Source organism: Rissa tridactyla, chromosome 1 (genome assembly GCF_028500815.1).
Source record: "Rissa tridactyla isolate bRisTri1 chromosome 1, bRisTri1.patW.cur.20221130, whole genome shotgun sequence".
Taxonomy (NCBI): Eukaryota; Metazoa; Chordata; class Aves; order Charadriiformes; family Laridae; genus Rissa; species Rissa tridactyla.
Window position 1 is genome coordinate 94,575,222 of NC_071466.1, and position 18,575 is coordinate 94,593,796.

The window sequence follows — 18,575 nt, forward strand, 5'->3', positions numbered from 1 at the left end:
AGGTAACACACAGCACTGACAAAAACTGCTAAAGAAATCTAACTGCTTGAGCTGAAGCATTTAACGCTGCATATAAAATGACTACCTTAAAATGGGAGAGAGGAAAAATATTCCCAAATAACATAATAACATCAATAAAACCAACATACTAACACAAAATCACCATTTCCTTCATCCATCCATAACTGAACAAACATTACAGGCATCAACTTAGGGTCTATAGTATGCTAAAAGCATCATTTGCAGCAACATGTTCCTATCGAAAAGGCACAGGGAATAAAAATCTAGACGTGGACTATGGTAATCTATATTCTGACAAAACAAGAAGTGTCTGAGAACCCTTCAACTATTCAGATGTACTACTGAAAAAGTTGTCATCTGTGGTTCCCATAAGCATCTTCTCTACCTGGAGGATTCCCTATGCTTTTTGAGAGGATAATTAAGGACAGTATGAAAACAGGCGGTTAAGAAATACAGTCAGCAGGATGACATGATATAGTGCTAGTCTTTGGCTAAGATAACTAGGAAAAGGGAGAAGACAAAAAATGTTCTTTGTAATGTGGGCATCTTGGACCAACATGACTGATGGGTTTGTGGACCTCCTCATGTTTCCAAAAGGCATCACACTCTACAGGAAGTACAGCTTGTCTGTCAAACAAAGTTCATATGAATCAGGCTTCAAAAAATAGAAAGTGAGACTTTAATCTGCAGTTGCAGTTATCTTTCTGGTAAATTTCTTTGTCTGTAATATATTAAGAAGTATACAGGAATAATATAAAAAACCAACCAACCAACCAAATTTATTTTGCTGTTAGAAGAGATAATTTTAAATCAGTTTAAAACTAAACTGATAGGTGCCCTCCTGGACCTGCTTCTTGTGAACAGGGAAGAACTTGTGGGGGAAGTAAAGGCTGGTGGCCGTCTAGGGCACAGTGATCATGAGATGATTGAGTTTTTCATTCTTGGAGAAAAAAGGAGAGGGGTTAATAAAACTGCCACCTTAGACTTCCGGAGAGCAAACTTTGACCTGTTCAGAAGACTGCTTGACAAAATCCCTTGGGAGGCTGCCCTGAAAGATATAGGACCCCAGGAAGGCTGGACATACTTCAAGAGAGAAGTCTTAAAGGCACAGGAGCAGGCTGTCCCTGTGTGCCAAAAAACAAGTAGGCGGGGAAGGAGACCCGCCTGGCTAAATAGGGACCTTTGGCTGGACCTCAAGAACAAAAGGAGAGTCTATGACCTTTGGAAGAGGGGGCAGGTCTCTCATGAAGACTATAAAGATGTAGTGAAGCTATGCAGGGAGACAATTAGGAGAGCCAAATCGCGGCTAGAGCTCAACCTAGCTACAGCTGTTAAGGATAACAAAAAATGTTTCTATAAATTCATTAACAACAAAAGGAGGATTAGGGAAAATCTCCCTCCCTTATTGGATGCAGAGGGAAACATAGTCACAAAGGATGAGGAAAAGGCTGAGGTGCTCAACGCCTACTTTGCCTCAGTCTTTAGCAGTGGAACCAGCTGTTCCCTGGGCACTTAGCCTCATGAGCTAGGAGACAGGGACGGGAAGCTGAACGAGGTCATCACAATTAAAGAGGAAGTGATCAGTGACCTGCTACACCGCTTGGATGCGCACAAGTCTATGGGACCGGCTAGGTTACATCCAAGAGTGCTGAAAGAGTTGGCAGACGTGCTCGCCAAGCCACTTTCCATTATTCACCTGAAGTCATGGCTAACTGAGGAGGTCCCAATGGACTGGAGGGTAGCAAATGTAGCGTCCATCTACAAGAAAGGCAGAAAGGAAGATCCGGGAAATTATAGACCTGTCAGTCCGACCTCAGTAACAGGGAAGGTCATGGAGCAGATCATCTTGAGTGCCATTACAAGTCATATAATGGACAAGCAGGGGATCAGGCCTAGTCAGCATGGGTTTATAAAAACTATTTAATCTGCTAAATAGATTACCAAGGTTTACTCATTACAGCAGAGCAGATCCTACATCTTCCAAGAGAACTTTGCACTTCCAAGAGAAGTTTGAAACAAAACCAGTTTAGCATACTTACTTAATAGTCCTTCAACATAAATAGATTTGGCTGAAAAATGGTGTCCAGCTGTTTCAAGATCCCTGTTGCCACATAAATTAAGTGCAACTGCTTTGAAATATCTTTTGCAATTCTGCACTGCCTGGATATAGACTATATTTCTGTGGAACTTAAAGATGTATCTCCTCTGCTATCTTGAGCACTGTGACAAAAGCAGAGAAGCAAATTTTTTATGTTTTCTGCTTCCAAGACCTTAAGCTTATAGCTCTCCATATTTGTTCCACTTACTGCAGGATAACTACTTCTGCCAAGGAATGATCAAGATATTTCTCAACCAAGTGTTTCTCTAGCATGTTCTTTGTGCAGAGATCACAGCAGGTTGATAACAATACTGAAGAAGGAGATGAGAATTCCTTTTTAAAAAACCTTGGTCAATTGGTGTGCAAAAAAAAAAGAAAAGAAAAAAGAAAGAAAAGAACATTGGCAGCTGAGTAGAGCAGTTCAAAGCACAAAATCTGGTTATTTTTGTAATAGTTATAATTTCTTTCATGTTACATGATAAGCTTAAATCCTACAAGTCCTTCACATATTCAGAAATCCCATTAAATTCATTTTCAGAAAGAAAAAACTTGCAAAACTGGCACCCAAATATATGAAATTATCTACCTTTTCAGATTTTTTGTCTACTTTTTTAATGCAGTGTCTGTTAGTTTCACCATATTTTTAAGGGTTATCAGCAAAAGAAATGAGTAAATTATCTAAATACATTACTTTACAAGAAAGAAACCTTGAGAGACAGATAAATATTCTGTTACAGCATAACAACTTTCTCACTGCTAAACTCCACTTACCACAAGCAATAGTTGCACTTCAAGGTCACCTCCATCCTTCCTTCAGGAGTCTCAAGTTTCTTCCAGTTAGTAGCTTGGCAACCCTGTCTATCTTCCTTGCCTTACTGAATGGCAATGCAGACAGTGTTGGACAGCTAAAAACCAAAGCAAAATAAAACAATCCCACCCTCCCACCCCCCGAAAAAAAATATTAAAAAGATATCAGTTATTTATTTCTTTAAGTCATTTTGTATAGACATATTGTCAGATATTTTTAAGTACCAGCTTCAGTTAGGATGAAATGCCTTCCTGTTGTTCTTTATCTTCTAAGTAAAAACATTTAAAATTAGTGAAAGAGGGAAGAAAAAGACCCAAGTGTGGGGTATAGAACACACCCCAGAATTTTTGGTCACCATGTAGTTCTTATCAATTTTCTGGTGGATCTCAAAATTAATCATGTTGCTGGGTTGCCACATTGATGATCTGTAACAGGATTGCTTTCTGTTTTTTAGGGAGCAGTTAACCCCATTTGATTAGTCCCTGAGAGGGACTAATTGACAGGTAACATTAGGAAAAGAAAGCCTGAGAGAGAATGTTCAGCCAACAGGGCAAATTCATGTGAGACAAACTGGCAGCAGACCAGGGGATTGTACTTACTTTGGGAGGTTTAATTTGAATTAATGAACAGTGCCCTGTGAGAAGGGTCAAAAAAGGAATCTGGCTGTATTATTAGTTCATTTGAGGCTCTTAAAAAAGTTAGCTGACCTACAGATCTCCTGTATCGCAGCCACCTTTATTTTTACTGTTTATCTCTTTCTGTGTTTTTCTGTCTCTGGTTTATTGGGTTGGTTGTTGGTATGGTTTGTGGGGTTTTTTTTCCCTTTTTTCCTGTTTGCTTGTTAAAAACTACCCTACTTTTTATCCTTTCTGCTCTGACCTTCGCAATCTGTTTTTCAAGTTGCCTGTTCCCTGGCTATGGATTACATGTGTTTCTGCTGCCATGCAAATGGCCACGGAAATGGTGAGCTTGGACTGGTTATGTCCGTCCAGTCTGAATGTCCAACACATAAGCTGCTTCAGCAACTGGCTGCATGAAGCGGTACCATGGAATCAGGATTATGGTAGGTGACTTTCAAGGAGCAACCAATAGCTTTGCCAGCAGCTGCTGGAGCACATTACAGGGCGGCAGCTGGAACATGTCCAGGGTCATGCAAATTTATCCACTCCCATGGCATTTCTTTACTCCTCTACACATTGTTCTCATCTTTCAACCCTCCCTGGGAGTGCTGAACTAGCTTGGGAAGAAAAGATATTAAACATACACTTAGTGGCACTAGAAGTGAAAATTACAAATGCGATTTTCATTTCTCTGCTAGTGTGTTTTGTTCAACCTTTGCTAAAATTTTACAGAATAATAATTTAACAGAAAATAAACAATCCTTCCTTCATCTTTATAAAAAGTAAGTAACATGTTTTTTATACACATTCTGTATTTGCACATGTATCCATAGATACACACACGCTCATATATCACTTAGCCAGTCACTGAAGCACAGCCACTTGTGTAATAGAGCACAACAGCTCTTTAACAGTGCAGAAACACTTGGCGATGATATTAGAAACACTTTGAAGTTATATTTTAGGACAGAAAACTAAGGCAGAAGGGGAACTGCCAGGAGAGTTACAGGCAGAATGTACCCCTTTTAAGCTACAGTCAGAATGTTATTATCTAACCTAAAATCAGTGAAGGGTGTGAAGACTAGTATCTCTGCTCTTACGAACAGGGGCCTGTTAAAATAGAAACACTAAAGAAGATATTAACCAAACTGATTTTCCACAAAACCACATTTCTCTGTATTGATTCACCTGGAGAAGTGCACTTGAAACTAAAGTGAGCCAGAACTTGAGCAAAGTAAGAGGAGTAAAATAGGGCCATCCGTTGGATTGGGAGGCAGAGGGAGAAGGAAGGAAGGTTCATGTATTATACAGAGACAGACATAGACGGGTAAAAGAAAAGAGATGAAGAGTAACATTCTAAACCCATGCTCTCTTTTGTAATTAGTTTTTCTATTCAGCTATCCACAACGACTGCAAGGTGAAAAGCAAATTTATACCACTTGTATCTCCTACCTTGTCATTAGTGGTATGTTGGAAAGAAGACAGGACCAAAGCTATACCTGTCCTGTATAGGATTGGTATCCTGTCCTGTTACACAAAGATGCTGTCTGTATCTTTGATTTTAATCAGCAACAGAGACTGATGCAAGTATTATCATGTGTAATGCATTAATTGCATGTCTGTCCCTCACATGGGTTTGTAGATTAAGCTGCTTCTTGTATCTCCCCCTTTTCCCCCATCAATTTCCATGTTCGCTTTTAATGTTCTTAAAGTTTTTCCTACAACATTTTATACAATCTTCCATTTATATTTTAAATAAAATTAATACGTAGACAATAAAGTCAACTGATTTTCTTAAGTGTCATTGAAGAAATGAGTTTTCAGATGTGCTTTAGCTAAGGGAGAGGGGTAGAACAGTTCAGAAAAGGCAGTCATTTTGCAAAGGACCCATAGATCCTAAGATGGTGCCACAGACAAGGTACAACCAAGCTAGAGGAGGGTAAGTTTGGAAAATAGTAGGGTAGAAATGATGTAAGACAACCATGGTGATGCTGAAAATGTTAATCTGATTGGGATTCAGGAAGGGAAAAAATGAAGGATGATATGATTAGCAATGGTAACTGGGATTCTGCCCTGAGTTACTGGTAGTAGTGATTTTGCATAGGGGATCAAATAATTAGAACACTTTTTTTTTCAGGAAATGAAGTTAGTTGATATATTGTCAAAAATATTGGCAAAATTTCACATCTCTTTTCTGCCTTGTGTGATATAAACAAAAATATGATCAACAAAAAAACAGAGAGTAAAGAAAAAATAAGCATCAATAAATTGAGAAACAAATATATTTATTGGATGAGACCAGAATTCCATGTAGCTCAGTATCCTTCATTCAGAGTAAGTCAATACCACAGGACCAATGTAAAGAGTACAGTAATAGGACAAAGATACAGTGATACATCCCACAAATATTTCCCAGAATCTAGCTGTCCATGGCTTAGAAAGTAAATGAGACAGAAGTTATATCCATTGTTGCTTCAAATGGGAAAGTGTAGTTAATACGGTACACCAGAGGAAAACAACAAAAAATCAAAATCATAGTAAATAGAGAAATAAAGGTCTACTTCTTAATACCAGTTCCTTCGAAGCACACATGAAAATAGTACCCAGTGCCATTACATCTCAAAAAGATGGTATTTATCAGGGACATATTAACTATGGTAAGAATCTTATTGTCCTGCATAAAAATATTGAAGTGGCTGTTTTTGACAATTACAGTGTCTATTTTTCTAAAGCAATGAAGGTTTTGGAAGATTTCCGTCAAGAAAGGATGATAGTATGGGATGCTGGGACTGCTAATATTAGAGAAATTAACTACTGAGGAAGGGCTGAGGAAACATTTCTGAATGTCTGTGCCTGATTGCAGGTCTTCCTCCCTAGGCAACTCTGTAATCATCTATATTTCTTTCTTCTTTTTTCTTTCTTTTTTTTCCTTTTTTTTTTTTTCCAGGACAATAAAAACTGTTTTTACCCTAACATTTTTTTTCACTAAAAAAATCCTTCAAGCCATTTCTTTGGAATATACATAGTAATAATATGATTATTACCATTATAAAAAATAATTACTCTGAATGTACATGTTACATACATACATTATTATGTAAGTTATTGAAAATGCATGCACAATATCAAATGTGTGGCATTATATGTTAAGATGATATATTGTGTTTTCAAATTATGGAAATAAAAATTAATCATTATGATTTTTTACCAAAGATTAGTATTTCATAGCCTTTCTATAGTAGAGAGAATGAGCACAGAGGAAGAAAAAATATTTCTAATGTCACAGGGGATGGATTTCCTTGACTCATAACTCCACTGGCATTCCCTCTCAATCACACTGCTTCTCCAACTGAATATAAATCAATGTTTGGATTTGTGAAGAATTCACGTGCATAAAACTTCATTTGTTATCAAATTTTGGCCACAGGTTGATGCATCACTTAATTCCACCTGTACTACACAAACAATAGTGTACAAAGCCTCCATGCAGTACATCTTGGAAAAAATGCAAGCTAGAAAGTCTATAAATAAAGAGTTTTTTCAGACAGTATCCCCACTCATGTGATCTTTTATACTGACTATAACTTTCCTCATTTTACACAAATCAAATAAAGATATGTATCTTTGAATAAAATATTCCTCTACTCTGGATGGAAAAAAACGGAATAAGGCTCGTGGCTTTTATCAACTTGTTTCTGAAAAATTCAGCAAAACAGCCATCAAAGGCTAGCAAACTGGTAAATCTCCCTTAACTTTTCTAAATTTCGTTCATTATTTGTTGCTCCTGAGCTGAGCAAAGAAACAGAGCACATATTCTGCAGTCTTTATTTTACATCTCTGCTCTAATAAGCCCCAGCCTAACTCACTGCTTCTTCATATTACTGTGATTTATTTATAATTTCCACAACAGCTAGGCTGAATCTAGCAAGCAATTTGGTGCAAATTTGTGGATTGGTAGATCGAAGCAGGTTGTGCTGAGGCCTCTCACATACCCCGCTACATGGGGCACTGGGAGTTTATTTCAGATTGGATTTCAGCTTCTGAGGAGAGCATTTCAACTTCTTGTGATGCAAAGCTTTCTGAAGGGAGAAAGCAGCAGCACATACTGGAAGGCTTAGTCATGGCACAGCCCATCCCGTGGTTTGGATCTTAATTTCCTCATTAAGCATTGGAACACTTTTTGAAAAGAACTTCTGTTTATTTTCCTTCAAAAGGAACCAAGTTGCAACATACTAAAACTACTCAGGAAACTGAGGCTACTCTCAGTAAACAGCAACAGTCAAAGGATTAATTTCTAAGCAGCATCACCGCTCTGAACAAGTTCACTAATGGAAACATAGCCAATGCCTACACAAAAATCCTTTATAGGAATTTGTGCCAAGGCCATAAACCAGACCCAGACTAGAGTGGAACCTAGTTACCTGGTAAGGAAAAGGAACCTTTTCCTTACCAATATCTAAACCTATTTTTCCCCTTTGAAACTGCCTCAGTCCTAGGGCCTGCCCAGGCAAAAGGGCTGTTAGAGAAATGACCTTGAGGACCTCACAAGAAAAAACACTCTTGGTCAATGAGCACTAACCGTACGGTCTCTAGCATAAACAATTGCCTTTACAGTATTTGTAGCTTTCTACCAGTACGTCAGCAGTGAAAGGAAGACAAGGTTAAAGTGGGCCTGCTGCTGAAAGAACAGGGCAGGGATCTGGCCATAAAGGGCATGGGTGGGCCTCAGGTACTCAATGCCGCCTTTGCCTCAGTCTTTACTGGTAAGACTGGCACTGACCAAGCTCGGGACCCTGACACCAGTGGGAAAGTCTGGTGGAAGGTAGACTTGCCCTCATTAGATGAGGATTTTGTTGGGGGACGTTTAAACAGACAGGACAAACACAAGTTCTGCCGGGACAAACATGAGGACCTGATGAAGTGGGATGCACCCACAACTGCTTAGTGAGCTGAGCCATCCCGTTGTGAGGCAGGTATAGATAATCTTGGAAAGGTCTTGGTAATGGTGGGAGGTTCCTGAGGACTGGAAGAAAGCAAATGTTATTTCTATCTTCAAGAGAAGCAAGAAGAAGTATTCAGGGAACTACAAACTGGTGCCTGGGAAGGTGATGGAGCAACTAATCTTGGAAAGCATTTCTAATCAAATTAAGGACAAGAAAGTGATTAGGAGTAATCATCATGGATTTACAAAAGGGAAAGCATTCCTGCCCAACCTGATAGCCTTCCACAATGAGATGTCTAGCTTGGTAGACAAGGGAAGAGCAGTATATTTTCAGCAAGGCTTTCAACACTGTCTGTCATAACATCCTCAGACACATTGATAAAGTTCAGAATAGATAAATGCACAGTGAGGTAGACTGAAATGAGGCCAAACTGCCAAGCTCAAAGGTTTGATCAGCAGCACAAAGTCCGGCTGGACAGGGGTTAGTGCTGGGACAAATATTGTTTAACATCTTAATGACCTGGATGGTAGGGTAGAGTGCACCCTCAGCAGATTTGCAGAAAACACAAAATTGGGCAGTCTGCTTGATAGATCATATGAATGTGCTGCCATTGAAAGACCTTTTGGCAGACTGGAAAAATGGGTCAATGCGAATCCCACAAAGGGAAATGCCAGGTGTTGCAACCAGGGAAGAATATCCCCACACACCAGTACACAGTGGGGTCTACCAGCTCAAAAACAGCTTTGCAAAAAATGTCTTGAAAGTCCTGATGGACACCAAGTTGACCATGAGTCAGCAGAGTGCACTTGCAGCAAAGAGGGCCAACATCACCCTGGGCTGTATTTGGCAAAGCATCACCAGTAGGTCAACAGAGGTGATTCTTCCTCTCTGTTCAGGCCTGTCAAGACACACCTGGAATGCTGGATCCAGTGCTAGTGTCCCAGTGCAAGAGAGACACAAACGTACTGTAGTGAGTCTAGCTAAGGGCCACAAAGATGATTAAGGGACTGGAGCATCTTTCGTGTGAGAGGAGGCTGAGAGAACTGAAACTCTTCAGCCTGGATAAGGAAACACTCAGGGTGATCTTGTCAATGTGTATGAACACCTGATGGCAGGTATAAAGGCAGATCCAGACTCTTCTCAGTGGTATCCAGTGACAGGACAAGAGATAATGGGCATAAACTGAAGTATGATAAATTCCATTTAAACAAAAGCAGAAACTTTTTTACTGATGATCAAACACAGAAAGAAGTTGCCCAGAGATGCTGTGGAGTGGCCACCCTTGGAGATACTCAAGACCTAACAGGAGGCAACCTGAGTAACCTGCTCTCACTGACCCCTCTCTGAGCAGGGGGGGCTGGACCAGATGATTTCCAGATCAATGTGGAGATGGACATCATCTGGACCAGATGATCTCGCTTGTCCTGTGAGCCTGAGACTGTTCTCTGGACCCAGAGAGAATCACCAGTTCCTGTGCTATAGTACCTTTCTGTCCTTTTAGTACCAAACATATGTAGAAACAATCCAGAAAAGGAGCCTGTGATTAGGTTTTAAGTTTCAGGCAGAAGACCACACTAACTTGCATGAGCTAGCTTACCATAGCAGCAAACATAATCGATGGACGCACATTTATAACTGTTAAAGCACATATTCTGCAAAAGATTCATTGATGCATTTTACTTAAATTGTATGTGAGATTAACCACACACTTCACAGCTAATGCTTCTGTCTTTATGGCAACTGTCCCAAAATATTTCAACTGAATCTGAGGTTATTATAGTTGAATTAATGTCTATATTCCGTTTTCATGTTAAATATATGTTGTGAGTAGCAAAAGTGGAGTCTGTGTTTAATTTCAATATGTTAATCCCAGATTTTTCCCACAAATTTTGCAAGCCAAGGTGTACTGTATGGTGCTCAGATACCCTGGAAGTGATCATATTTCTATTTCTTGACTTTGTGTTTTTATGCCTGACATCTAGAGTTTCTTTCTACCTGTTGCAAGAGTTACAATTGTTATTTCTCATCTATATCTATATTCAGACAGATGTATAAAAATGTATTTAAGTAGAATATGTTGAAATCCAGAATGAACAGATTTTTTTCTGGGTTAAGTGTGGCTCTTTAAAAGAGAAAAATGTTGCAGAGATTCAATCAGAGAAGCCATACACCTCATACGCATGTTTTCTAAGAAAAAACCATGAGGGATGGAACTGGAAAACTACTCTTGGTTAATGATCTTGAGTAAATTTCATGAGGAAAGAATAGGTTCATCTAGCCCTTGTGCACCTAAAGATTGAGATGACAACTTTATTATAAGCTTATGGGAATTTGTCATCCAAAACTATTTGAAACTCACTCGAGTTGATAATTTAATGTTTTAAAAATCTCCTCAGGGTCAGACAAGATGTGGTTTCTGAATTCAGTCGAAGGGCAATTTTAATTTTTCTTGTCCTTATGTTAGTAAATAATCTTGGCTGATGAATGAATATATAGAGAGGAAAAAGGATGTGTACAGAGACAAAAATAAATTAGAAGTAATAGTTTTCTATCAGTCATGGTAACAGTCAACAACTTCATCTTTGTGTTAATCTTGGTTACAAGTTCTCATATGACTGTAAAGACCAGCTTTTCTGAGAAGCATTTTCCCCTACGCAGTGCAACAAACATGAGGTTTACTAGAAGATTTTTTTCTTACTTTTCCTTTGGGGTCTCCTTACCATCTAGATAGTATGAAGTGTTTAAGCTATAAATAGAGGTTCTTAAATCATGTTTTGCCCTTTTTATTTTTTCCTGTCATATCATCATGCTCCCATGTGTCATTGGAAATTCTATGTTTTAGCTTTGCTTTTAAGTGGCTCTTATGTCCTTGATGTTACTCTTTACAAAAAACAAGTTCATTTCCCCATAGAATATTTTCTCAGGAGCCTTTGAATCAGACTTTTTCATTACGTAGCTAGCATACCTAAGTAAATTATGGCTTCTACAGCTGGTATATTTGCTTTTTCCAAAAATCACAGTATTTAGTATCATGTACCACTAGTAAATTGTCTTGATATTTCTGAAGTGCTCCCTTGGTGGACTGGGGAAGAAGAAAGGTGGAGAAGGTTGGATATCTGGAGTGGTGAATTAAACTAAAGTTACACCTATATCCACAACAAAATATTCATACTTAAAATTAAAGGAAACTAAGCATAGATTTTAATCAAGAATTGCAAAAAACATTTTCTCTTATTAAAAATGTTGTTTAGGTCTGAGATGACACCACATTGATGCCACCCTACAGATTTTCCACAGCTACTCGGACTAAGAATACAGTAATATTTCTCACATAGAGAAAGTCAAATACGGCATTTATCATGCGTGATTACAGCAAGTTTAACAGATCCCCTTATACGGTAATATGTTACTATTGAAACACTATCTTCGAAAGGAACTGTTAAATTATCCATTACTGAAGGAATGGAGAAAGGAAAAAAACAAGGATGGCTTTTAACGAACTGGAATAAACTGTTCTGACATGGCTTTCAGCTGCAGGTGGGTCTCAGAGCAGGCAAGGTTAATAGCGATAATATCAGGCACAACTGAATCAAATGAAAGTCAGGAGGAAATAACTGGCATATCAGAGATCAGACTTGGTAAAGCCACTTCAAAGTCTGGAGGAAGATCGGAAAAGTAGGGAGTGTTTTAAATAAGTATAAATGAATATGAAGGTTTTAAGTCAGAAATAATAATTTCACTGCATGTGTGACTTCCTTCATGGCTCAGCCTATGAATTTCAGCATCTTGCACCTTTTATGAAGTCCCTGCACAGAAGACCAGTAAATAATTTATAGAATGTTTTTCATCAAAGCAGTTATATATGCTTGATAAGTAAAATTGATTTCAAAATACACTTCTATGAAGTAACAAAAATGTACAGAGCTATAGATACACTTCCAGGTAGCCACTAGCTGTAACCTGGGTCCGTGGTCCCTTTTGTGCTCTTTTGCTGTAGGCTTTCTGAAAGCAGCAGTCACTGCTGGCAGTAAAGGTTCTGACTACACCTACGAATTAGAGTGAATACATGCACCCTGATTTTGCTCCCTTGGTCATCAAAAACAGCACATGGCCAGACCGGGCTCTCACGTGGAGCATATCCCCCTGCTTCATTAGCATGGAAACAAGAATGAAACAGAGGGTAGAAGAGATGGCATGCATCAAGCCTTGCCTGATATGTACTTATGATGTAGCCAAAGAGAGTAGTAAGAACATTGCAAAGCACTCTTTGACAGTGTTTTATGGAAACGGTGAAAAAGACTTGTTTGTTCTCTATGGGTTTTTACACTCTGACTAACAGAATTTGCCCCATCTAATCTTCTTCCAAAAAGTCCTTGGAAGTTCATATTTCAAATGGAATCTCATGAAAAAGATACCTGTGCTACTGCCAACCATCTTGGACATCTTACTCTTGATGACTCAAACTACTGGAGTGCCATACTCCACCTTGACCTGTTTATGAAGCAGTGGCTTCATAGCTTTTGGTGGACTCACACTAGTACTTTCTATAATGTAACTCACTAAACAACAGCAGATCTGATTCGTGAGGCTCTCACTATTGCTATTTTCTGGTGGGGACTTTCTAATGCTCTTTGATGCTCTAAATTAACATGTTTCCCTTGCAGCATGCTTAACAGTCAGAACCTAATGCAGACTATAAGTCTTGTCACCACAGTACTAAAAACCTAACTAGTTCCTGCACTTGCATGTGTAATTAAGACTATCACTCTCTTTAATTGCCCTCTATTAAATAACCCCTTCTCACTTGATCCAGGATTTTTCTTCTGGGACTTTCTACCTGCTGATATTGACAAAGTGCAGCCATCTCATCAGGCAGACATACAGGGGTTGCAGGAATATTGCTTGCGACTGCCATTTCATGCTTCATTACAGCTGTGCATCTCAAATCATAACACTAATTAGCAAACAAGTCTCTTCTTCACCTGCCTGCATGATACAAAATCAGATCACTGGCAGGCTGAGCACAGCCAAATTAAAGTACTTTACCATACGTCTAAATGGTCAGTACAGCAGTCTTATTCTGCCTGTCACAACTGCACCATTTTGCTGTTGTAAACTCATCATTTTAGATACACTCCAGGATAAGGTGTATCCTACTCACATTTTCCTCTAATAGCATATTTGCAACAGGAAATTTTACATGAGAATTGATTTTTAGCTATTGTAACATGATCAGTACTACAGCTTACTCCTGTATCCACGAATATCCACATATTTCCCCTATTTTTTAGTCAGAAGCAGTTAAAATAGAATCATAAAATCATAGAATGCTTTGGGTTAGAAGGGACCTTGAAGGTCATCTAGTTCCAACCCCCCTGCCATGGGCAGGGACACATCCCAACTAGACCAGGCTGCTCAAAGCCCCATCCAGCCTGGCCTTGAACACTTCCGGGGATGGGGCATCCACAACTTCCCTGGACAACCTGTGCCAGTGTCTCAACACCCTCACAGAATCCTAGTATCTAATTCTCCCCTCTTTCAGTTTAAAACTGTTACCCCTCGTCCTATCGCTCCACTCCCTGATAAAGAGTCCCCCCCCATCTTTCCTGTAGGCCCCCTTTAGGTACTGCAAGGGGCTATAAGATCTCCCCAGAGCCTTCTCTTCTCCAGGCTGAACAACCCCAACTCTCTCAGCCTGTCTTCAGAGAAGAGGTGCTCCATCTCTCTGATCATCTTCGTGGCCCTCCTCTGGACTCACTCCAGCAGGTCCATGTCCTCCTTATGTTGGGGGCTCCAGAGCTGGACACAGTACTCCAGGTGGGGTCTCACCAGAGTGGAGTAAAGGGGCAGAATCACGCCCCTCAACCTGCTGGCCATGCTTCTTTAGATGCAGCCCAGGATGTGGTTGGCTTTCTGGGGTGCAAGTGCACATTGCTGGCTCATGTTGAGCTTCTCCTCAACCAACAGACCGAAGTCTTCTCCTCAGGGCTGCTCTCAACCTATTCTCTGCTCAGCCTGTATTTGTGCTTGGGATTGCCCCGAGCCACATGCAGGACCTTGCACTTGGCCTTTTTCAACTTCATGATGTTGGCATCAGCCCCTCTGCATGGCATCCCTTTCCTCCAGCACGTTGGCTGCACCACACAGCTTGGTGTCGTTGGTAAACTTGCTGAGGGGGCACTCATTCCCACTGTCCATGTTGCCAACAAAGATGTTAAACAGCACCATTTCCAGTACCAACCCCTGAGGAATGCCACTCATCACTGGTTGCCACCTACATTGAGATGTTGACCGCAACTTTTTGAGTGTGGCCATCCAGCCAATTTCTTATCCACTGAGTAGTCCATTCATCAAATCCACTCAAATTTACAATAAGTGGTATCTCGTGTGCGTACCCGTATACCAGGGAAGGAAAACATTTCTAATCACTCACTGGAGATGAATAAGCGATTTTCATTTTTCATTTGTATATATTTAAAGTGCTATCCACCCTGTTACTCCATTCACCCACCCATAAATACTATAATCTGAACTGTATCCTATAATCTCATATAATTTAATCTCATCATGGCTGCAGAATATTACACAAGTTGTCACTGACATTTTTCAGGTTAGTGTTGGGGTACAGAGGGTCTATGTCTCTGGGTCTATGGGGTACAGAGAGTCTTGCCTTAGGTAGCAAAGCCAGACTCTGAGACAGAGCTGGGAATAGACCTTAGATTTACAACCTCATAGCCCAGTGCTCTAGCTGTATAAATCTCTACTACTGCTATATGCAGTATAGGGAAGACTATGCTGCCCTAGCCTGCAAAAGGAACTTTAAAGAGAAACAGTATCTGTTAATTATTAGGCCTTATGTGTTTTCCTCACAACATATGTGGTTAGAAACCATTTTTGTTACGAGCACTTTCCCAACACATTACTACTAAAAATCTCTTGATCCCATGGTACCTATGACAAGGTTACGAAAAAGGAAACAGATGAATCTAAAATGTCAAATCCTTCCAAAAGCTGGATTTATTTTTTCCACTTCAGAAGAAATACCTTCATCTTAAAGCCCAGCCTATATATGAATAGTTTCCACGTAGTCCTGGAAAAAAATAATTCCAAGTTGAAATCATTGTTGGACTTCTTTTCCTGTTTTATAAAAATGTATAAAACTGCTGTCCCCAGCCAAGACAAACAAATAAAAAAACCAAAACAAAAAACCTGAAGAAATTAGAATTTTCTGTGAACATTGAAGATTGAAAAAATTTTCCGGACTGCTAGTTACCTCCCCAGTATTTTACATTTGGGAATCCTCCCTGCTAGATATGACAAGCTAAAGCAAATGGATGTCCAAAGACAGGTGCTTTGTACCATACACACAGACAGGAAAAGGTAGCTACCGCCTCCACATACCATACAATCTAAAGAAACATCCCAGCTACAAAAAAATGGTAGGAGACTCTAAGCCTCCAAAATATTAATGAATGGATGATCAGAAGTTCTTTCCAGTAGCCTTTTAAAGGACGCACTAGTTTCTCTGCTGCTCCATCGAGCTCTCTTGCCTTAGAGAGAAGATGAAGCTATAGCTTTGTCCTTCTCTACCCCTTTGATGAGCTGCTGTTCTCATCTGTGGCAGGACTCAAACACGCAAATATATCTGCCCTGCCTCAGTGCACAAGATGAGAGAGGGAAGCATAGTCTTTTGTATGACCTCATTAAGACCCCACACAGCGTAGCACAAGCGCTCTATCACAGCGCTGAGGTTGTTGCAACCAACATTTTCAGGATATTGCCTTGTTGTAACTTCTGGCTGTTGTAAGAGTAAGAAATGTGGTTTCTTAATTTCATAACCCTAAGAAACTAAGCAAAAAGTCCCATATTTTAGAAAAAGCAGGTTCATCAGTTATAAAGTTATTTTCTAGCCAGAAAAATCCATTCACTTAGCCATGTGACTAAGAAACACATCAAGAAAGCAATTGATTATGGTAGCATGTGGTTGTCTTCTTGTATTCTCAAGGGGAAGGATATCCACATTTGTAGACCATAGATGCACTTAAATTTGGATTCACAACAGCCAGAAAAAAAAATAAAAATAAGGAAATAAAGGAATCAGGAGTGAATATGAAGAAAATCAATCCATAAATCAAATTATTTAAGACACACTATGCAATCCCTCTCTAAACTGGCTTTTCACCTTGAAAGCCATTTGGACGAGCAGAAATCCTTCTCTTACTCCAGTATTATGAAAGAAAAGTAGCCCCAAACCCAAGGACCCCATTTCACAAGAGTCTTACTACTCCCTAACAAGGGAGGATGGGGATTTGCCTTCAAATGAGTCCTGTTAGTGGAAGTCACAAGGTAACTGCCGTTCTCCTGGAGGTGTCTGCCCAGCAGCCTGGCCCTGGCTCAGGTGGTTTTGTCTCTCAGTGAACCTTGTAGAAGTCCACGGGATGCCGTGAAGTACGCTTCTGCCTTCAGGCCAGCAGGTCATACCACACCAGGATGTCTTACAGCCCTGATCCTGTGCATGTCTGTTCCCACTCTCACTGCTCTGGGTCAGGGAAGTGGCAGTTTGAGCAGCCAGGACAGCACAGCTGTGTGCCTGGGACCCTGCAATGTGACCACAACAAGACTGCGGGGACAAGTAATGGGAAGAGAGGGAGGTTACACTTCTTTGGCCATTTTTATAAACACTTACCTTCCTTATTAGCCCCAGGAAAACAGCTGGAACTGGCCAAACAGTATTTAAGAAGAACAGTCCCACAGTCCTAGTACACCAAAGTGACATTTAGCACTGTTAACTGAGTTTCTTCATTGCTTCTCTACTCCGCAGGAATATGTGAATGCATTGTCAGTATATGACAGCCATAACAACTTCACCTTAAGATTTTCAGTATGAGAACACCTCCACTAATGTCATACAGGAAGCTATTCATTATCTTCAATGCGATGTTTCAAGGTGCCAGAGAGCCTGATGCCGGTGGGCTTGCACTGCTCAAGCAGTGTGTAAATCAGAGCAACGGCATTTTACACTTGCAGAGCCTCATTTTGCCTGGGGAAAATGGACCCACAGGAGGTTGAAGAATCAATCCCCGTAAATATGTCTTTGAGAACAGCTACATTTGGGGCTTTTTATGCTGAAAAAGCTTGATTTTCCTATGCTATACAAAGTTTAATCCTTCATTCAAAAGTCTTGCTCTACTCATCTGTATCACAAAAATACCAGCTGATGCAGTGCCACCTAATAAATGATGACAGCGATTAGATGCTTACAGATTTGTTCTCTCGAGGAGTTACTCTCCAAATGCTGTAATTGACTCTGTCCTTGAGCTCTCTTTATAGAAAGCCAACTTGCCAGTCTAGATCAAACCTATCGATTATCTGCAGCGATATAATAAATAAAATTCAAAATAATTTGACTGTAAGGGACACAAGTCAAGAAAAAAATTCTAAATAAAATACTTTTGTAGCCAAAGTCTCTGAATTCCCTGGGGAGGCAAGAGAATTCGGCATAAACTTAAGATATATGACCAAAAAATTTTTGTTTCTAAAGTACTTTGTACTCTTTTGGGCTTATTTATGCCATTTTAGAATTGTGTCACTGTCATTGAAGGCTTAAATAAGATATATAATATTTTGGTGTTACTTACAGTTTCTTGGATGTCTTTAATTAACCAGAATGCATTGCAAAGATTTCAGGGAAGCCAGACAGTCCTTCCTCTCTGCAAATCATTTATCGGGGTTATTCAGCATATTCTGAACTTTGAAAATAAAGGGTCATCTGGTGGTTAAAGGAGTAGCGTTCAGATCATTCAGCTGATTCTGAGACATAACCATAAATGTCATCAGTTGGACTTAGATCATGAAATGTTTCCTAAGGGATTTTAGATCTATGAATACAGAACAAATTTATATACCAGAAATCTGTTACTGACCCAATGTTCATTCATTTCTGATGGTCATATATAAAGGATACAGTGCAGAACCACTGGAAAATGTATGAGTTTGTTTTATTTTAAAGGGAGTCCACCTATCAACAAATCTATGTTGATATAATGTGAGAAATTATATACATGCAGAAAAAGTAAAAGTTACTT